Here is a 23964-nt window from a genome sequence, read left to right as displayed (position 1 = left end):
CTGATTTCTTTATCTTCTTGCAGAAGCACATTTAATTTCCAAATTCCTTATCTTTGCTTTCTCCCTCACACTAATAATGTGATCTGAGAAGCAGGTCAGTTTAATTTGAAAACTGTTAACTACGTACTTTGCACTACTTGGTATTAAGTCAATTCTTGACTTCCAGTTCCCTCCTTCCACTCTCCATGTATACCTTTCCTTTTCCTTTTCAATGTCTGTATAATTATCTTTTATTTTGTAATCTTTTATTACATTTATTAAGAACCTGGAGGTTTTATCCAATTTTCTTTTCTTCTTTACCCCAGTTTGGTAGTTGAAGTCTCCAGCTATGATAAGTTCTTTTTTCTCATGTATATCTGCCTTTAACTTTTAGAAGACTTCCACTGTATCATTTGTATGTGAGGGTGCATATATACTTAAAATATTATGCCTTCCTGCATTTAGTTGAAATGTTACAGTGGATAGTCTTTCCTGGAGAATAATTTCAAAATGTATTACTTCATTATTATTAGTTTTACTTATAAACCCCATCCTCAGATCTAAGATCTAAGCACTAGCGTGACTAATTGTTTGCATACTGAAAGTGACTTTAGCTGCAGATGGAAGTCCCATTTTACTTACGGTGCCTAGCAGAATTGTGTTGTGCTGCAGCACTCTATTAGCCAGCAAAATTGCTGTGAAGAAACTGTCAGTTGTTACAGTTCTGCCTTTTTCCAGATTAACAGCTCCATAAGCTTCATGACCACAGACTTGGAAAATTTTTGCCCTGGGTTATAACTCAAAACAAAGTTCTCAACAAAACATTGCCAGATGTCCGAGATTGCAGCAAATCTGTCATTTCCACATGTTCTGCATGGGTGTCTTTGTTGTCAAAGTGCAAATGCCACATGGTAGTCTGGAAGCGGTCATGGGACATTGTATCTTAGATTGCCAGTACAACAAATAGTTCTGAGCAGGCATCAGGCACAGCACCAACCATGGTCATTGCAGCTTTTGTGAAAAGAATGGAGATAAATGCCATCAACTTGGAGAGGGAGAGGCAAGTTCCTTGTACCAGGTGAACATCACTGAGAGAATAACACTGTATAATAAAAAAACAAGCGCTAATTTTTACAAGTAGCCAAAATTTACACCGGGTGTTACAGACTCAAGTCAAATGTATGTTTTTATTATATTGCAGAGAAAATAATAATAATAGCAGCTCACTACTCAAAAAGCAGAGCGCCCGGTCTCAAACATGGGACCTTTGGGTTATAAGGCAGCAATTCTTACCTCTGCATCATTCAAGAATACAAATAAACATCCTGTTGATTGACATTTGAGCTTGGGTTTTTAACTCTTTGAGAGCAACATGTAAATCGAATGCTTTTTTTTTTATTTGGTTATATTCTTTAATAAAAGTGCACATGTTTATTTGATATTTGGACTAACATCTTCACACATTATACATTTCACATAATTATTAGTAAAACATGGAAAACATTTCTGCTTTAGGTATTCAGCAGTTCCTTTCATCCTACACTTACCCAGATCTTTGTAGACATGAAACACACATGAAATGCATGTATTCCAAATAACGATATGCTGTATTATTTACCCTAACCAACTCCATGCACCTCTCACGCAGATAAGGAGCCTTGGCTTGAGCTGGGAGAACTTTTTGCCTGAGTTGGCCTCCATCAAGGAGTTGGGAGAGGTGAGAAGGAATTTAAGGTGGGCTGGGATTATGAGTTTTTTTGTACGCTTCAGGGATTCTAGTGTTAATACACTATTGGTCAAACGTTTTAGAACACCCCTGTTTTTTCAGTTTTTCTTCAAATATAATCAGTTGAAATGCAATGAATGGCCTAAAATGAGGAAAAATGTAAGCAGTAAACTAGTAGAGATTTAAATTTAAAGGGTTGGTTGACAAGAACTGAAAAAAAGGAAATATCAGTATATTACAAATGGGTTCTCTTCATGGAACAACTAGTTAGTTATAACCAACAGATACTCTGCAGCAATTAAAGCTAGAATTAAGTCTTCCAAGTTGAAGGAAACAATTTGCACAGGTGTCCCAACCTCTGTTGCTTACCTAGAAACACTCTGTCTGTCTTAAAGCAGAGTTGGATCAGACTATTTTACTATACCATCTAAAAGTAGTACTTGGACAATATTATCCTGTAGAAAGTTGTAAAATCCAGTGCTAATGGTAAGAAAACAGCAATTAACAAATGAAATGAGACGAAGCACTATTAGCAGGAACAGGAAGAGATCTGGAAGACCCAAAGTCACAACCAACCCAATTACAAGACAGGTTTCTGATGGTCAGCAACTTGCATAATAGGCACCTCACCGCACAACAAATTCAAACTCAGCTTAACAGTGTTCAGGAAAAGCAAGACTCAGTTTGTACTCTGAAGAGGAGACTTTGTGCTGCAGGTTAAACAGGACGAGTGGCAGTGAGGAAGCTATTCCTTAAAGGACAAAGTAGGGCCTTGAAATACTGTCAGTGGACCACTGCAGACTGGAAGAAAGTCTTACGGACCAATGAATCCAAATTTGAAATCTTCGGTTTATCATGCAGGGTTCTTATACGCCGTCCAGTTGGTGAATCAATGCTTCCTCAGTGTGTGACAACAACTGTCAAAAATGAAGGAGGAAGTGTGATGGTGTCGAGTTCATTTGCTGGAGGCAGATTTGGTGACTTGCACAGAGTGACTGGCATTCTGAATTAAAAGGATAACCACAGTTTGGCTGACCTATCAGCAAAAGGTGGCTACTTCAATGAATCAAAAATCTGAATACAATTTTGTACACTTAATGGTTCCTTGACTTTTTTTTATTTGCCATTGTTTATTTGTTATATGCCTTGATTTCATGAAACATTAAGATATTATATGGCACGTGTTTCTAGAAAAAGTGAGACGTTGTAAAAGCTTTGGCCAGTAGCTTATACTGTGGACAAGCCCAGACGTGGAATCCCAACAGATATTAAACTGAGAGGAATATGAACACAGACACAATCGTACCCAAGAAGATGGCGAGATGACATGAGGCTTAGCTACTGCAGGCGTGGCCTGGACACTTGGAGAATGTTGCTTCTTGCGCCTGGGACTTGGCTAAGTTGGAGGCTCCCTTAGTGTGAAAGTAGGACAAAGTATAGAAAGGTAGCAGAGGTGTTTGAAATTAAAAAAGAGTAAAGACATAAGAAAGACATGGATATTTAATATTCACTAAAAGCAACACCCCATCTGCACACCTCCTCTTGTCCTAGATCTAATCAAAAAGGAGTGTTTGATTGTGGGTGTTTTGCCACTCCATAGAAAGAAGCTGATGGCTGATCTGACCTGGAAGCAAAAAGAAGAAGGTGGGGGAAGTGGGAGTATTGAGCTGGCAAAGTTTAAATGGGGGACAGTAGTCATTTTAATGATTGCCAAATTAATTTGAAAGGAGAGAGAGAGGTTATTCCAGGAGTGCATTGTTTGTGTTTCTTCATTAAACACAGTGTGGAAGTTTGACGCATACAGTATCAGTAATGGAAGGAGTTATGGTGATTTCTAAGTATTTGAAAGAGTTAACAACCAGACTAAAGGAAGGAAAAGAGAGAAATCGACAGGCTTGATTTATAGGGAGCAGCACAAATTTACTTCAGTTGATTTTATCACGCGATAAGAATATGCACGAAATAACGTTAATATGTGAGGAATGTCGGAAGGGACAGCAGAATGTCGTCAGCATATATTCACACCTTGTGGACTGTGTTATGAGGCAAAATAGGTATTAAAGCATCTGATGCTCGCAGGGCAACAGATAGAGGCTCGAGCGAGATAATGAAAAACAGCGGTGATAACAGAGAGCCATGTCTGGTGCCCCTAAAAACAGGAAAGGAACATGACAGACCTGAGTTTCTTAAAACAGAAGCTGTAGGACAAGCATGTGATAATTTAATCATATTGATAAATACAGTATCAAACCCCATTTTGCTAATGACTGTTCACAAAAATTTCCAGTCCAACCTGTCAAGGTCTTTTCAGCATCAAGCGAGAAGAGCGCTGCCAGGGCTGAGAGCAAAGGTGCTCTGGTTGTCTGGTGGTCTGGTTGGAATGAATTCATTTTGAATCACGGATTTGAGCTGGAGATCCAAACCTTTGTCTAACAGCTTAGCATCTGAGTTCAACAATGGATGGTATAGCTAGAGCACAATGTGGAATCTTTGCCCTGTTTGAGGTGGAGCAATATAATGGAGGAATTTATATTGGAGTGTAGATTAGATGAGGAGAGAGATGTGTTAATCATTTGAAACAGTGAGCTTGATACTTGTGGACAAAATGCAGAATAAACTTCTGGCTGTATGCTATCAATTGAGACCTGGTCTGCCAAACAGGCCTTGTAAGTTTGTGTGAGTTTTGGAAAATAATAGATTTGAGAAAAAAAAAAAAAAACAATCCATTGCCTTTGCCGACAGGTGTTAACCGAAAGTGAAAAGTTCTGAATAAAATTTAAGGAAAGTCATAATAATTTCTGAGGACTGATTAGTGATTTTACCAGATTTCGATTTAATATGGGCAATAGAGGCTAATAAGTCACATCTCTGCACTCTGAATAACCACTTGCTCAGTTTAGCACCAGAGTGCTATGAATTTTAAAAATTCTGCGTGTCTTATAAGGTGGTCATTTAACTCGGTTCTGGTTTGTGTAATTTTTAGCTGATGTGCTGGATCAGATAGACGCAGGCAGAAATTTTCCAGAGTATTCAAATGATTCTCCAGATCATTAATACTCCTATATTCTGTATGGGCTATATTGGATGCATAAGGAATAGTCAGGTCTTTGATATGCCCTTTAATAGCCAGCCAAATGTAAGTAGGGTCCTGGACAAAGTCTTTGTCCAACTCTATAAACTCCTCATGTTTAGTGGAGCATGTTCAATAAAATCTGCATTTTAAAGTAAAGAAGCATTAAAGTGCCAATGGAATGGATTGGAGGTCAGATGGGCGAGATAAAACTGTAAATTTCCACACCAGAGGTCGGAAAAAGAAGATGAAGATAGAGATGCATTCATTGTGTGAGGAGCAAGAGATTTTGAAATTAAGATATCATCTATTCTGGAGAAACACTTGAAATGAGGGAAGAAGAAAAATAAATCTTTAACGGAGGGATTTGATAACCTAAAGGAGTCTGTAAGGTTTAGATTCCAGTTAGCAAGTACGTGTGAAGATGGGGGAATGTGCTGTTTAATCAGAGAATGCAATTTATCAAGCAGGGGGTCAAGGAATGAGTTTGCATCCATACCAATGACAAGTTGATATTCAGAAAAGGAAAGGATGCATTTAGTTATACCAAGTAAAATACATTATTATATGGAGTTGGGGCATAAACTGAAATACAGGCAATCTTCCTATCACCAATCGCCATCTATGCATAACAAAACCTGCCTACTGGATCACCTCCAGAACACAAGAACCTTTGCTTGCAAAGCTCAGTGAACCAAAACCAAAACTCTGCTCACCGCCCAGTTTAAAGAAACCGGTGTGCTATTATCTGTACATCTCAAGAGCTCCCAGTCTCTTAGTAAAACTCATGGCATACTTGGATATTTGAATTGTCTCTCAGGCACAACCTTTTTTCCTGCCTTTCCTTTTCTTGTTGCGCTTTTTAAATTTCCTTAACAACTATTTAGATCTTAAAGATTAGCTTTGTTTGGTTTCCTTGAACCAGAAAAGAAAGCCTGTAAAGAAATTATTTTGTTACTTTTTGGAGACCTGCACCAATTTTGGAAAGGCTGGATCACAACACCAATAAATAGCAAAGTCAACAAGAATCTGACAGTTCCATAATAACTTAGAAAGGCTGATGCCATGCTTTCAGGCTTGGTTTTGTGGGTGAAAAAGGCAGTTGTAATATAACAAACTGACTAAAACAATCGAGTGTATAACAACACATAACCATTGCCCATGACTGACAGTGTGGCAGACATCTTAAATTACTAAAGAGAAATCTTTGGCAGACAAAGCAAAAGGAAAAATAAAGCAAAAAAAGGGTAAAACTAGCACAAAAAAATAATTTATGTGGTTGCAAAACCTGACGCAGTCTGTATCCTCATTTTAATTAATTCAGCTTTGCTTGGAGGCAGTGTTCTCGCTGCCATTAGAGGGGCCATTCTCAAACATTTTTGAAAAATAAGTCAGCATATACAAAGGAGGGGGAACTGCCTACCATTTAGTTCAAATAAAACAATCTATCTCTCAGCATTAACAAGACTATAGAGTTTATTCAAGTGAGTATCAGTGGCTATACTGTGATATACTAAAGTTCCTCATTGTGCAAATAACTGAGGACCTCACATGGACTAATAATACCACTTTCTTAATTAAAAAGACAGAGTAGAGACTATACCTTTTGAGGCAACGAAAGTGAGCGAGCCTCCCATCTCCCATTTTCAACACGTTTTACACAGGCGCAAAACGTTCTTACCAGCTGCATTATATAGTAGTCTGGTACAGAAATTGCAGCATGTCTGACCACAAAAGATTACATAGAATAGTGAAGTCATATTATTAGGGTGCCGCTCCTTTTTCTGAAAGACACATTCTCTAAATGTTGTGTGTGCAAGGCCTGCTGTATTGTGCAGGATTGTCCCCCATGATCTTCCACCCTACCTTAACATCTTAAATTGTAATCTTTCCCTCCAGTTTATGCACAAGTCACTTTATCTACCATGTGTTTTGTCTTGGTAGAGTATTATATTGCCCCACTTTCCCCTTTTGTATTATTAATTTGTAGCCTTTACAGAATGCCTCAAATCTCAATGACTTACCACTGTTTATAAGGTATTGTACCATATAACTTCTCCCCACCTTCCCTTCTACATTTATCACCTCAGGCAATTAGGTGTAGTAAAAGACAAGCAGGAGTTAAGATACACTTTAAATAATGTATTCTTGATAATATTAATAAATAATAACAATATGCAAAGTACATTTGAATATTGGCAACCATACAACCTGATAAATGTTGATGTGTAGTTTCAGTTGGCACACAGACTTGTTAGTTACTTAAAATGTCTCTAGTTAAGGCATCATTTGTGGTCAGCTTTCTTGAGAACAGGTCACATGCCTGTCTCAATATGGCTGCAGAGCTGTGCTCTTCATTGTGTTGTCCTTTTCACTTTATGGTGTGAGATGGTCTTTCTTCAGTTTGCTAAGAGAGATAGCTGGGTAAAGCAAGCAAATTTATAGGTGTTCTGTCCAACTCCTAGAGCCAATAGGGCATCATAGTACTTAAAAGCTTTTGATACAAGACAGTTCCAAACAGCCATACTTCAGACCAATGGGGGAATAGAATAGAAACCTGCCCTCCAAACCATGTGTTAAGGTAAAGCTTGGCAGTTAGGCAGCCTGCCTTTCCTGTGGGGGTTGTCTGAGAGACTTTAGCAGAGAAATATTGGCCAAACTTGTTTGAGGCTTTCACCCAACCCTGTCGTAAAATTACAAAGGGACTCATTCCTAAAAGGGGGAAAGGGGTTCTTAAACCATCAAACCATTGTTGTTATTAGCTATAATTTAACACTAATATTACATTGCTTTGTCTAAGTTACAAATACAGACATGCAAAATATGTATCCTTGTATGCAAAATTTCACATCACAACACCATGTTAAAAAATAAGTCACCACATCAATCTGTGGAACTTCGCACATTGCCTATTTAAATAGCATGTTTCATGGTTCTGTCTGTTCATGATCTTCCACCCTACCTTAACATCTTAAATTGTGATCTTTCCCTCCAGTTTATGCACAAGTCACTTTATCTACCATGTGTTTTGTCTTGGTAGAGTATTATATTGCGCTACTTTCCCCTTTTGTATTATTAATTTGTAGCCTTTACAGAATGCCTCAAATCTCAATGACTTACCACTGTTTATAAGGTATTGTACCATGATGCTCCAACATCGATGAACTGAAAGCCATAAGTCTACGTGACCATCATCATCAAATCCTTCCGTGAGAACCCTAAATATACAAAGAGGACTGTTTCATTTATGTTAGATAGATTGCCCAGAGGGTATCCCTGCAGATTTTTTTTTTTTCTCCAGCTGTCTGGAGTTTTTTTTTTGTTTTTTCTGTCCACCCTGGCAATCGGACCTTACTTATCTATGTTAATTAATGTTGACTTATTTTGTTTTCTTACTGTGTCTTTTATTTTTCTATTCTTCATTTTGTAAAGCACTTTAAGCTACATTTTTTGTATGAAAATGTGCTATATAAATAAATGTTGTTGTTGTTGTACTTTGTGTATACTGTGAGCCCTGAGCTTCATCATTTCCTCTCTCTGTATACTTATAAATGGTTGTGATGACAATACAATTTACTTTGACTTTGAAAAAGACACATTTACATTGAAATGTGTTTAATTAATAATAATTTAAATTATATCAAAATAGTTTCACCTTCTGTCTCACTTTAAACACTATAGATTGTTTGGAAAGTTACAGCTTGGCAACAATTTCAACTTTTGCTTCCCAAAATAGAGCAGATCAGAACATAATCTCTTAAAATATTTTGAAAAACTTCAGACTGTAATCTTATCCATATGGCATTCTAACTACAATTTTGGGGAATGGACTGAAGTGAACCCCATCAGGAGTTTTAAGAAACCACAAGGCTGAACTGCCTTTGAGTCAAGAAATCAGAAGAGAGTTGAGGGAAGGTTCATTTGTCACTGGTGGGAGGAAAAGGCCATGGGAATGAAAACAGAGAAAGAAAGAAGGCACAACATGGATTATTTGGAGGTACTTTTCAGGTAAGCCACTGGATAGATTGTGCTTCTAGACTCACTTAAACATATTTATTTTTGTGTTTTTCTTCTTGCAAATCCCTCTACAGTGTATTTATATTTTTGTTTTTTATTCTACATGCCAGTTTAAATATTTTTTTATTTTTGCAACCCTAACTGACTGTTTTTTATGAAATTATAGCCCAACAAGCATACTGACAAATGAATAATTTCCTTTAATAATTTAGGTAAATATTGTAAATTTATTGAAAATAAAATAAATATAACATAACACAATATCCGCCTTAATAAAAGCATATGTGTCTGTGTATCTATGTGTCCGTAAGGTTGCATTGTCTCTCCTATATGCCATTTGGAATTGTATTCGTAAAAGCAGTGCTAATGTACTGTATGTGATGCACCCCCTGCTGAAATAGAAATTTAAATGTATTTTATTACTACATGCATTATAAAATACATTACAATAGAAGGTGTAACTGCAAGATGGACAGAAATCAGCTTATTATGTTGTAACCCATCTTAGATGGGTAGCACAGCTAGTGCGTGCATAATCCTCATATGCCAAACATATTTACAGTGGCCCCCAAGTTCAATAGTCTGATCAGATAAAACAGGGGAATGCCCTGAAGAAAACGACAACATGAGGGAACTTAAAACAATATCTGCTGAAATAAGAGATTTTCTAACAATAGATATTTCCTGAATAAAATGGCAGCTGTCTGCACTAGCTTCTAAATATTAATTTCTGGAAGTGGATGTTGGTCAGGAAAGGGAGATCTTGCTTAGTTTCTCAAGGAACAAAATTAGTATAGCCAATGAAAAGGGACAAAATATCTCCAGATGTAAAGCTTTTATGTCATTTCACCTTTTTTCATTTTTTTCTTTTGTCCTTGACTTTTGTGCTCTACAAAAAATCCCTTATTTTCAGTTTTGGCTGACATTTGCTTCCATTGGCAGCAAGAACATGCAGTGGGAGTAATGTTACTGAACCCATGACTGTTTGTTCTTCTGCAGTTGCTGTTATATACTGTACTAAATCATTCTGACATAAAAATAAAATATATTTTATAACAAGATATAGTTATAAAGAAAAGATCATAAAATTCCACTTCTTTTTTTTATTAATTTTATTGTAATCATTCCATACAAATAAATCAATTTTTACAAAAAAAAAAAAAATTGGATGAAAACAACTTAACCCCCCACCCCTGAGAGAGAGCATGGCCAATGGAGTAAAACTTAAAGCTTTTAAAAATACCTAAATTGATTAGTTTAAAAGGGCAATAGAGATGAATGGAGAAGAAAAAGAAATGCGGAAAGAATTGCTTCCTCTGTGCTTTAAGAGCTTATTCTAAAATATTATTTATTAGATCCTGCCAGGTTTTGAAAAAATTCTGTACCCATCCTCTAACTGAGAATTTGATTTTTCCAATTTTAAACAGTATAAAACAGTGGTTTCCCGCTGACTGAAAAGAGGAGGGTTAGGATTCCACTTCTGAATGGAAATCTGAATAACACTAAAAAATGGAATTTAATTAATTTACCAACACTATAAAACAGACTGACGGTGGTAAATGTAACACTTAAGCACAACCCTCCATCTTCTAACCTGCTTCTCCTGTATTGGCACATGGAGCTGATGCCCTCCCTGGCAGCCTTAACTGCAAGGTTTAAAAGCAACCCTAGATGCTTACGTTTACATTTACTCATTTGGGGTGTCACACACTTGTGCTTGGGAGTGGGCTTCTCTAGTGGTAATTCCACCCTGAGTCCTGAGCTTAATGCTTCTCTTCCTCTCTTCATTGCAGATCAGACTACCGGCAGCAACGATGACGTCACTTCTGGGTCACAGTTCTTTTGACTTACCCCTTCCGATCTGGGTTGTTCTTAAGGGGTTCCACCACCATCCTAAGCCAGTCAAACTGATAACTTTCATCTGAAAAGACATTGTCCATAACTTTGACAATGTTCTTTTGTTTTGCTAAAAGTTTACGTGGTTCACCCTCAAGATGCCCCAAACTCTTTATCTCTCTCCTCTGTTTTATCTTACAGAGGCTAATCTAATGTTATCAGTTAACATTACATGTACATCTTTACGGAATGTGAGAACAGTTGGAGGAAAGTCATATAAAGACATGAGGAGAACATATAAGTTCTGTTTTGCCCACGTTTTGAACCAAGGTCTTTGAAGCTGTAAAGCAACAGTATTACCCAATGCTCCAGCATGTTACTCCACACACAAGGAAATAGTCATTAATCATTGCTCAAAAAAAGAAATGTACTTATGTCTACTTTTTTTACTTATTATAAATTAAATTAAAGTTGGTGTGGTGGGTAGCACAGTGGTTTGTGCTGCTGCTTTGTTGATCCAATATCATGGGTTCTAATCCCAAAACTGTCTTTGCGGAGTTTGCTTATCCTTACCGTGTCTGCAAGAGGTTTTCTCCAGTTTTCCTGATTTTTTGCTTTGCGCCCTCCCACACCACAACCTATCGTCTATGGGGAAGGAGCAAAAGCTTTAGATTCATCTGGTTTTCAATGGATCTTGACATTTTAGGGTCCCGGATACCAAAAACATTGATATCTTGATGATGGGTGTGTGTCTGTCTACCTGTGTGTGACAGTTTCTTGAGGATGGTCTAAAATGGCTGAACAAAAAAATACTAAACTTGAAACTTAAGCCTGTTATGAAATGACAATAAGCTCATTCGTTTTTGAGCCAAATCTTGCAAGAGATAGAGGCACTCTAAAGGAACCCTCAAATACAATAATTCTGAAATTAATTATGCATTCTTCACATAAATTGCTATCATAATGACCTATTTTATGATCAGAAAGATAAGTATCAGAGTGGTAAATAATTACTGAAATGTTATAGAATAGTTTGGGTATCTTGGTTCCTAGGGCGCAAAGACTATTGACCGTCATGTCCAAAGTTATTTTGTTTCCTTCAGTATCCTTAAGGACATGCAGGGTAGCTTACTCTATAATTCCAAACTGGCACCAATGAGACTTTGACGGTGGAATTGTGTGGGGACCCTGCATAAGACTGGTGCCCTACCTTACATCACATGTTTTAAGGATAGGCTCTGGCTTCTTGCAACCTTGATTTGAATTTTGAGCATTTCAGAATGTTATAATTATGTTATAAATTATATTAAAAATAAAATATAATTTATTGTTAATTAGTATTTGGTTATTGATTAATTCTTACTTAGTCTATATACTTGGCAATAAGATGAATATGCTAGATATTTCCAGCAAGATATAAAACACAAAATGTCTACATGTTTTGTTATCCACTCTGTTTTGGGGAGAACATGCATACTTTACCAAGATGGCAATAGGGCTAGGACTTAAATCTAATGAGTTGTGAGACAGCAGAGATACCCGACATATGTAATTTTAATATTTTGTATTGACCTAGGTGCTTTTAAGTTACTATTTTATCATGTAGTCAATGATGTATTTTATCTAGTTAACTTAAAATATGTTTTGTAGCACCTTGCCATAAGATAGCACATCAAATATGACTGATTGATTGAACATTACCAGAGGAGAATTAAAAATGTTAATCTAATAATCCATCCATATTTCAAAGCAGCTTTATCCTGAGTAGTGTAATTGGGTTTTGTAAGAAAAATCACAATAATGGAAAATTTGGCCATTAGAAAAACACAATTACCTTTTAGAAGAAAATAATCCTCAAAGTTGGATTTACTGAGGGTATCTCACAATATTGAAACGCAAATACTTAAAATAAAATACTACTATAGCATGTACTCTAACTACTTTTGTAACTTTGTAACTGGCTGGTTAAATAATAAAGGAAGAAATCACTTATCTTTGCTTTACAATGTCTCACTCACTCCTTACAGCAGTTTTTCCTTGTGGTAATTTCGCCCTCTCCTGGTTATATGAAGAAATATGAAATTAGTAAAAGGCATTAGCTACTAATATACTACAGTATGATTGTTGGAATTTTCAGTGTTATAAAACTATAGTAAAATGTTATGTCATATAATTTTCTCACCTACTCAATCCAGACCAGTGTCACAAGGAGGGTTATAGCTCGTCCCAGCTACCACAGGGCTCAATGCAGAAAAAAACTCTGGACATGGTTAGGGTCCATTGCAGAGGGGACACAAAACCACACAACAAACACACACTAGGGCCAATTTAGCATTGCAAATCAACCTAACCTGCATGTCTTTACACAGTGGGAGGAAACCAGAACACCCAGACACAGGAAGAACATGCAGAATCCATGCAGGGAGGACCCGGAATGATAAACCCAGGTCACCTTGCTGCAAGGCAGCAGTGCTACCTCTGCGCCACAGTGCTATGCTGTTTTTATTTTAGTTTTAAATCTGAAAATAACCATACTTGCTGCTTTTGAAAACACTCATTTCTAGAAATAATACATTATTTCCCTAAAACTATAGACACAAAAAAACATACCAGAAAATATGGAAATCTCCACTGTAAAGCATGTCATTTTCCATCTTAATTGAAACGTTTCTTCAAATAGCACACATAGGCCATTAAATATACAAATACTGCTGAATACCCACTACACACTAGCCAATCAATCAATCAACATTTATTTATATAGCACATATTCATACAACAAAATGTAGCTCAAAGTGCTTTACAAAATGTAATAGAAAAATAGAAGACACAATAAAAAATAAACATAAGTCAACATTAATTAACATAGAATAAGTAAGGTCCGATGGCCAGGGTGGACAGAAAAAACAAAAAAAAACTCCAAAGCTGGAGAAAAAAAAAAAAATCTGTAGGGGTTCCAGACAATAACACTGTCCGTCTTGAGAGGCACTGCTATTTCTCTAATATTATAAATAACAATGCTAGTAATCCCAGAGTCTTATTTTCTACAATTGATCATCTGTTAAACCCAGGTAACTCAAAGGAATGCCCCCAGAATACTTCCAGTGAAACCTGTGAGAACATTGCTGTATTTTTCAATCAAAAAATGAATGATATTAGAGATAACATAGTATATATCCCCAACACTGCAGAACCTCTAAAGCCCCGGTACTCCATTATAAACAAATTAAATGCTTTTACCAGGATAGATTTACCTGAATTACATAGTATAATCTCTCAACTGAAACCCTCCACCTGCGTCCTTGACCCAATACCAACCAGGTTTTTCAAAGAAATATCAGACGTGCTAATTGACAATATTCTGGACATAGTTAATTCGTCATTAGATACGGGGGTCTTTCCAGACTGTCTTAAGACTGCTGTAGTTAAACCCCTGCTCAAGAAAAATAATCTTGACCCCTCTGCCTTTGAAAATTTTAGACCCATCTCCTACCTGCCCTTCTTAAGTAAAATTCTAGAGAAGGCAGTCATTTTGCAATTAAATGACCACCTCAATAAACATGCTATTCTTGATAAATTTCAGTCAGGGTTCAGAACAAATCACAGCACAGAAACTGCACTCGTTAAAGTAGTAAATGACTTGCGGGTAAATGCAGACAGAGGCCATTTATCTGTTCTCATCCTCTTAGATCTGAGTGCTGCATTTGACACCATTGATCACAATATTCTTAGAAATCGCCTTAGTCAATGGGTGGGCCTCTCTGGCAGTGTCTTAAATTGGTTTGAATCCTACCTGGCAGGTAGAAAATTCTTTGTGAGTTGTGGTAATCAAATCTCAAAGACACATGATATCCGATATGGTGTTCCACAAGGCTCTATCCTGGGTCCGCTGCTTTTCTCAATCTACATGCTTCCGTTAGGTCAGATTATCTCAGGTTACAACGTGAGTTACCACAGCTATGCTGATGACTCACAGCTGTACTTATCAATAGCACCTGATGACTCCGACTCTTTCGATACACTAACACAATGTCTTACTGGTATTTCTGAATGGATGAATAGTAATTTTCTCAAACTAAATAAAGAGAAAACTGAAATCTTAGTAATTGGCAATAATGGATTCAATGAGGTTATCAGAAATAAACTTAATGCACTAGGATTAAAAGTTAAGACGGAAGTAAAAAACTTAGGGGTAACCGTTGACTGTAATCTGAATTTTAAATCGCATATTCATCAGACCATTAGGACAGCATTTTTTCACTTAAGAAACATAGCAAAAGTTAGACCTCTTATATCATTGAAAGATGCTGAGAAATTAATTCACGCTTTTGTTTTCAGTAGACTAGATTACTGTAACGGATTATGTATAGCCAGGTCAATTTAAAACACTACCCTAAAAGCCATAAATGAATCAGTAAAACATTCATACATTTTGCAAGAACTCGATTCTGTAATCAGTATAAATTATTTATATTAGAAAAATTCTAAAATGTCTACTATCCATATTCTCAGTTTTATTGAACTTACCAGCTGTCAAGAAAAAATACTGAACAATAAAAACAACAAGTTAGTAAAAATCAAAGTAAAAAATCAATTCATGGATTTATTTTATGAATATGTCCATTTCAGGGTAATGGTGACCATAGATTAAGCATTCCAGCTAAAGTAGAGGATTTATACTGTATAAAGAAAGACAAGGTTATTCTGACTTTGTCAGTCCAAAGAATTTTGCCCACAATTTATACGTATATGTTTTCCTGAGTCATAAAGCATGGTAATCGCCTTATCTATTCCAGAAAGGACCCCAACATGCACATGACTCTTTCAAATCCTGGGAAATGTTTTCCTCCTGCAAGGGATTTTTTTGAATATTTTCTCTTGCTGTGCTGGTGGGATTAAGGAATATGGAATTCGGTGGTAATGGATTAGTTGTAGATCAGCACAGCAGAGTCTAATATGACATTACACTCCTGTCTGTACTAGCTACTGTATTAATTTGACCACTGCTGTAATGTACTTATACTACTGTACATCTCCTCTTAGAAAAAAACATACCAAATACCATAAATGAAAAGGGAAGATAGCACATTATATTGGTCTAGGGTGCAATGGTTGTTGAGGACCTCATGAATGCTGGTGGTCTGATAAATTGTGGCCCTGGTAGCACCTAAAAAACACCAAGGAGCTGGCATACTTATGAGCAGTCTGTCACTCATTTTCCAACTCGCTATATCCCAACAAAGGGTCACAGGTGTCTGTTGGAGCCAATCCCAGCAAGCACAGGGTGCAAGGCAGGAATAAACCCCGGGCAGGGTGCCAGCCCACCGCATACTTATGAGCACAAGGTACAAAATAAAAAGAAGGAAAACAAATCTACATCTTCTCAGGAGCTTCGTAAATAACTGTTGAACCTCCACTCTCTCCCATAGGGTGGTTTGCCTACTTAGCCATCATTGTACACACTTTTAACATCAAGATCACTGGTAATGGCTTTTACTAGTGCAGACAGAGTATGTACAGCTATCTGGCCTCAGTTTAACATGCTTTTTCCTAAGGGTTTATCAGTATAAATTAAGCCAACTTGGCATCTGCATGTAAATATGTAGGTTTGTTCTGGCAATACCCAAAAATGATTATACATATTTTCATGAAAATTGAAGGATAGTCCATCTTAGAATATAGGCTATGTAGCATCTTAATATAGGGATGGCTTGGTGAATCTGAAATCATTGGGTCCCTGAACATTACAAAGTCAGAGGCTAACTTCAAAGCTGAATGGTTGAAGGTGAATGACAGTCAAAATGGAGGCAGCGTAAGGGCAGAGCAAGAGGCCACAATCTTAATAGGTTGTAATAAAGAAGAACTTGTATTTAAAACACAGATTCCTCTCATCCCATCAAACTGCCCCGTCCATTTCAAGTGGCTGCAGTTCTCTATGAGTCTATTCTTTGCAGCTACTTTATGAGCTGCCATATTTCACTTGCTCAGACAATTGTAAAGTTTATATTAACCCTGTCAAATAAAATCTGAACTGTGCCAGAAAACATAGCTAGTATTCATATCATTTTTTTCTGTAATTTATTAACACTTAATTTTATATGTTTATATATAGTATTTGTATTCATTTGTATGGGTTTATGCTATATATTGGTTTTGTTTGTAATTATTAGTGTACTATAGTTGCATATTTTATATTGTGGGTATATCTGTATATAGTGTGAATTGTACTTTCAAACTTTTCATTATTTGATGTAACTCAGGTAGTTCAGCTTCTTTCCATCTGACTCTTAAACCAATGTAAACATATGATTTTCTTGTGTTTTTTTTTACTGTACCTCAATGTTTTGATTACCCTTTGAACATTAGTCAGTTCCATTTTCTTAAAATTCTTTGAGTATCTGACACTGAGAAATTGCATTATAAAAATAACAACATTGGATTTTTATTAATTAAACAAGGTGGCATTTTTAATGTAAAGATTTTTGCATATTCAAAGCAGCATGATTTTTTTAATGGAGTTCAATTGAACATTATAGATTATTTGTTATCCAATACTCATCCCATGATCTCAATTCTGACCACACATACTTGCCACCATTAGAATGAAAAATGCCACTCCCACACCCTTTATGTCGTGTTCTGTGGGATCCCAGTCACAGTGGACATACCGGAAAAGCAGCACTATTCTTCCCAGGGCGCCTGGACGGTCCTTGAACCCTGGAGGACAGGGCTTCCGGTACACCAGGAAGTGCTGACAGACCAGGGGTGGTGTATGCCATCGTCATCATGCACCTGGAGCACATCCAGGGCAAGATAAAAGGGGCCGCCTCACTCCAGTCAGGGAGCCGGAGTCAAGTGGAATTGGACAGAGCTTGCGAGTGAGGAGTTGAGGCGGCCAAAGGACCAAGAACTGAGAAACCACTGTAAATATTGTAAATAAACACATGTGTTGTGGACATTTTGGTGTCGTGTCTGTCTGTGGCTGGGCTATCTATTACAGCTGTAAACAAAAAGATTGAGAGAGAAAGCTGGAAAGGTTTGTAGTCCCAGATTGGTTATACTTCATTTTATGTTGTAGTGCTGTTGCAGGTGATCAGTAAAGTGCGCAAGAATATGTTTAGCAAAATAAGAACACTTTTGCACAATACTGTTATAATCATCATTTTCTGCAGAATAACAGTTATTCTTTTTCAGATTTTATCTCTATCTACATATAATTCATTCCTGATGCAAATTTCTTCTAATTGTTTCATTTTAAGGTTATTAAAATAATTTTACATCTTCCCAAGATGCTGCAAGTCAAAGAGTATTAAGGTCTGGCTCTTGGAATTCTGGATTGTCTAAGTTTGCAGATTCTCAAATGAATACCAAGTATCTTATGTGGTCAAACTTTATCAATGCTTTTATTTAGTTTCTGGTTTTCGACTTTGAGATAGAATCGCGTTTTAGCTTAGGCTCTAGGTGTTACCGATTTTCTGGTTATGACTTTTGCTTTCATTTCAACAAATGTTCAACAAATACCATATAAATGTCTCATCAACTTTTTTTTGGCCATTACAGATGTGCTCTGACTGTTGTAAATTTTCTTTTAAAGGGTTTGGAATTACATGGAGAGGTAGGCAGATCCAGTTGGAGGTCACAATCTTCTTTCAAAACTGTTTATGATCTAAACAAACATGTGAACTCTCTGAGCTCCAAAACTCTCACCTTGTATCCATTCAGTTTAGCCCTGGTGGGCTTGTTCAGGTAATCATGCCATCGACAACACTGTACATTAATACAAGATTACAGATTCTCTTCTATCTATATCTTTGCATCTTGCACGTTCAGCCATATTGTTATCCAGTTCAATAAATTACTACTAATGCCAATAGTTTCTAAATCAGGGACTAATCTAAATGAAACATTGTTTGAAAACCTAAGTAAACTGTGTTGTGTGGCTTCCTTTTGTCTAAAATCACAGACACCCATTAATTTGTATTTTAGATTTTGTGTTCTTTTAACAAAAGGAAACCTTCAAAGACCCAAAGATAGCTACTGAATCTGCAATTCATTTCCAATGCACAGTTTCCAACCACATTTGTTGGCTTTAGCTAGTACTGTAAATGACAGAAATTACATCTCTGAATAAAAACATATTATTGTGCCTGCTCTTCACTGTATTTTAGCACTATGTTGTTAACACATTATTCCATTATGCACAGAAAGCTATGAATTATACTTGTGTGGTAAAGGTTGACATTCTTGGACATGGAAACAGGAAAGAGATCAATAATATCACACAAACCAGGAGTACAGACTCATAGCCACAACAGCCAGATTTTAATGTTTTTTTAACTTTTTTAAATTTTCTAGCTGGCTCACTTTATATGTCAAAATAGAAAACCACCAGGAGTCTAACAGTGCTTTCTGTCTGTTCTATACTTTACACACTGGCATCAATCCCAGAATGATTGTGTCTGCCAAAATATGTTGTTTTTCTAGATGACAGGATGACATTGAAAGAAAATCCTCATCCGGCCTGTCACTCAGTGTTAAATGTGAATTTCTTAAGAGGAGTTTATATTTCGGCCAAGTATGATAAATTTCTGAAAACTTGTAAGAGACCTGGCTCCAAACATTTTAAAACCCACATCATTACTCTTGAGATTTTATCATGAAATAAGAATAGATTCTTTTCAAACAATGTATTGTGTAGTGGTTCTGTTTTTCCTTAGTTGTGTGGTCAATTCACTGGCTAAGCAAGGTTTCTTCAATTTTCCTAAAAATGTCTATGAAATAATTATATAAATTGAACTTTTCAACTCAAATTTATGTACACACTATAGTCCTGCATAAATGTAAAATCAAAAAAAATGTAAAAGTTTTGTGCCACATTGGCAGTCAGCAGAGTGCAAAAGTGCACATCAGTATTAAATGCTAACTGTATAGTCTGATTTTTTATTCATTTATAACATGAATACACAGAATCTGATTTCTGAGATTTGTGTGGGAATCACTCTGTAAAGGGATCTATTACTATGTTAATTTTATAACCATTGGGACATATTGCTTAATTGTAAATGGAAGGTTGAAAAAAATTAATTCATATCAAATTCTATTTGTGACATACAGATTACAGTAATCCCTCCTCGATCGCAGGGGTTGCGTTCCAGACCCCCCCGCGATAGGTGAAAATCCGCGAAGTTGAAACCATATGTTTGTATGGTTATTTTTATATATTTTAAGCCCTTATAAACTCTCCCACACTGTTTATAAATATTCCCCGCATGAGTTATACAGCATAATCCCTTTGTATTCTCTTAGATATTAGGTAAGATTCATTGAAATTATGTATATAAACACACTGTTTATATACAGTAAAACCTAAATATTATTTTAAAGATATTGAGTGTCTCCGATATCACATATGTTACAGCCATTACGATAGACAGGCCACCAGCAATAAATAAGTACAATGCAAGAAAAATAGTATACAGTAAATGTGTGTACAGTGACACTAAACGCACGTACATGTACTAAGTACTGTAAGTAGAAAATTAATTATGGTTACTCACCAACAATGACACAATGACTTGTCCGATAACAATGAGTTTAATTTTACTGCACAACAAAGGAAAGCGTTACAGCTCTTCCAAAGTAGCCACTTCAGGCGATTGTGTAGCACTGCCGTTGTTCTTCTTCTGGCAGTCTTCAATCCAAATCCCTAAAGCAGATTCCATCCAGACTACTACCTTATTACATCCACTTACAACTCGTTTTGCACCCTGAACGCCAATAGCGTTCCTTGTATGAAATCAACTGGGCAAACCAACTGAGGAAGCATGTACAGGAAGTAAAAAGACACATTGTCCGCAAAACCCGCGAAGCAGCGAAAAATCCGCGTTATATATTTAATTATGCTTTCATATAAAATCCGCGATAGAGTGAAGCCGCGAAAGTCAAAGCGTGATATAGCAGGGGTTACTGTATATATATATAATGTGTAGTAAAATGCTTATGTACAGAATCTCAAAAAAAATTACTGTATATATATTTATCAATTGATAGTTAGATTGATCGGCTGTATTATTTGTCCTGTGAGTCTGTATCTTTGTTTTATATATTTCTGATGCTGTGTGTATCTACATTTCCCCATGGGATCAATAATGTTTATCTAATATCTTATTTCTGGCTATCTTATCTATACTAATAAAAGGCAAAGCCCTCACTGACTGACTCACTGACTCATCACTAATTCTCCAAGTTTCCGTGTAGGTAGAAGGCTGAAATTTGGCAGGCTCATTCCTTACAGCTTACTTACAAAAGTTGGGCAGGTTTCATTTCGAAATTATACGTGTGATGGTCATAACTGGAAGCTATTTTTCTCCATTTACTGTAATGGAGTTGACCTCAAAAGCCGTGGGGGGCGGAGTTTTGTGTGACATCATCACGCCTCCCACGTAATCACGTGAACTGACTGTCAACGCAGTGCCTAGAAAACAAGGAAGAGCTCCAAAAAGCGCTGAAGAAAACATGCATTATATAATTGAGAAGGCAGCGAAACAATAAGAAGCGAGCGAGTGACATATAAAACCATATTCATGAGTGCTGCTACTTCGGAAAACAAAGCAAGGTGTAAACCTAAAGTTTAAATTAAGTTCATAGACAGGCTGCCGCTGGCGTTTGTCATGCCCAGGGGTAATGCGGGATACAAACTTAATGAGAGGACGCAGAATATAAACGAGAGTTTTGATCACTTTGTAACTAAGTTAAAATTGCACGTGAAGGGCTGTGCTTATGCAAATTCCGAGAGACTGTGTTTGTGGGGGATTGACAGTTAAGGTGGGTGGGGGAGTCACGTCATCATCTCCCCTCCCATTCACCTCATATCGCTCTGAGCTGAGCTCTGCAGCTAACGCACACTGAAGCAACTTTGTGACGCTGCCACCAAAAACTCACAGAAAAATCCACAAGTTAATACACACGCTGTCTCTACAGTTTCTCCACACTCTGAATCCTCTAGGCACTACTTACAAAAGGTTACATTGACAATAGCGTTATGTTATTTTTAAAATGTTTCCTTTTCTTAGCACAAGCACAGCTGAGAAGTTTCGATGCATATGCTCTATAACGCGTTAAAAAATCTGTGTTTAAAATTTAGTTTTTATTTTATTTAGTTCTGTTTTTTACATAATATTAGTACAATTTTACTTTTTTTCTGTTGCAAGGCCACAAATGTGCTGGCCTTCATATATTTTAATGTCAGATGTTTCAGTCAACAAAATACACTCACAGTTCATAATGCTGTTAAACACAGCTTTACTATCAATGATCAAACAGATTAAGTGACCTAATGACTATAGTCAACAAGATCAAATGTTTCAAACAAAGAAACCAGTCTGTGCAAGCACTTTGCTGTTAAGCTTTAAACAAGCACGCATTTCAAGAGATTTATTAAGTTGCAATGACATCCATTGTGCAGATAGCCACAGATTGAAGTATTCGCTTGACAAGTACCTGTAATGCAGGTGCACAGACAAGGTCTTTGGCCAGTGGCTCCAGCAAACTGTATGTTGACGATTTCTGCTGTCAGTACTGAAGCACTGATGTGCGGTGACATTCAGATTTACAAATATATGAACCCAAAAGAGTAGCTTATTTACTATTCAACTGGTAGCATGCACATTGACTACTGGTTATGTTTCATATCTCATCAGCATTCTTTAAACACACGTAGTAGGTAAGGTACACATTTGGCTAAGAAAGAACATTACATTTATAGAGGCGAGAGAGAGCAGAGCATTTGCTCGGCACCCTCCATGTATTCTAAATTTGCCATTGCAATTTCACAATTCAAACTCATTCGATACAAATGAAAGTTTTTCTTTAACCTTTATGTGGATGGGTCTTTTTGGAACCAAATATGGTTCCCGTATGGCATTGCTCTGAAGAACCACTCTGGCACCTTTATTTTTAAGAATGTATGATACAAATGGATGAGAGAAGAATTCCTATATTTGAGTGTTATTCCTGCTACTATGAATTACTCCTTCTGAAGCCATCGTTAAAATTGTGTATGGCTAAACTGTGAAACCCAAAAATTCAAAAGGGAGTGACTTTGGAAGGGAAATAAAATACAAATCTTTAATAATAATAAACATGCAAGACTAAATAAACCATTATTGATGTATGCTATGTATGACTAAAATATGCATTACCAGTAAATTTTAGTAGTTGTGTTGTGCATTTCATTCTTTTATTGAATGTAGAACTGGATATCTCACAACTACAAAATACAGTTCTTGGATTTAACAAAATAATAATACAAATATATTGTTTGTATTAACAATGCCCAGTAAAACTAAAGCTGAAAGGCATCTGCTGTCTCTAGTAATGGGATGGCAGCATTGAACAGATTAAAGTGCTTCAACAAGAAGGATGCAATAATCAGAAATGGACACAGTAATGTGGGATTCATCAGAGCACTATGAATAAGAATGTCACACAACTATGAACATTGAACATTTAGAAAAAGAAGAAGGAGGCAGCAAGCACACACTGTGCTGCCTGATTCTCTATTTGAAAGGAATTGCAGTTGTCCATACACTGATAATAAAAGGTAAAGTTCCAATTCTGGTTAACAGAAATAGACCAAAAGTTAATAGAAATCTACGTTTTGTACTTAATACTTGTATGCAAAATTTGGAAGCGTACTCAAGTTATCATGTTTACATACAGACACACAGGCATAATTCCAAAAATGGTATTTTCGGGGTCAAAATCTCGAAATGTAATTTTTGGACGATTCCAATACTTTCCCTATACTTCATATACGAGAAAGACAGAGAGGTCTAAAACATCTAGATTCATCAAAATCTCGACATCGGATCTTTGGACGATTACAATACTTTCCCTATACTTTGTATACGAGAAAGTAAAAAAGGAATGAGTCTCTATTGAACACAGCACATAACTTGGATTTAATTTAATAGTTTATTATTTGAACTTACAACATAATTTTATTATATTAAGTCAAAATGAAACATAGCCTGGTCAGAAGACTATTTGATTACACCATGATGAAGTATTAGAAGAAACACTGCAATGTAATATTATTCTAAATGAACCAATATTTTTACTGTACAAAAACTTAAATGCAATTAACAGCCAAATTATGCTTTTAAAAGGATAGGTACATATATATTTACATGTAAGCAGTTCTGTAGCTGCCAGTATCAATTGTTTCAATGACAAGGGTAATGAATGAAAGCAGTCCAAGTACCATGAGCTGGTGGAGCAGTGCTGAAGGTGCGGCTGGGATGCTCGTTGTGAGCCCATTGAGGTGGCGTGTTAG

Source organism: Polypterus senegalus, chromosome 3 (genome assembly GCF_016835505.1).
Source record: "Polypterus senegalus isolate Bchr_013 chromosome 3, ASM1683550v1, whole genome shotgun sequence".
NCBI classification, from domain to species: domain Eukaryota; kingdom Metazoa; phylum Chordata; class Cladistia; order Polypteriformes; family Polypteridae; genus Polypterus; species Polypterus senegalus.
This window is presented reverse-complemented; position numbering follows the sequence as displayed.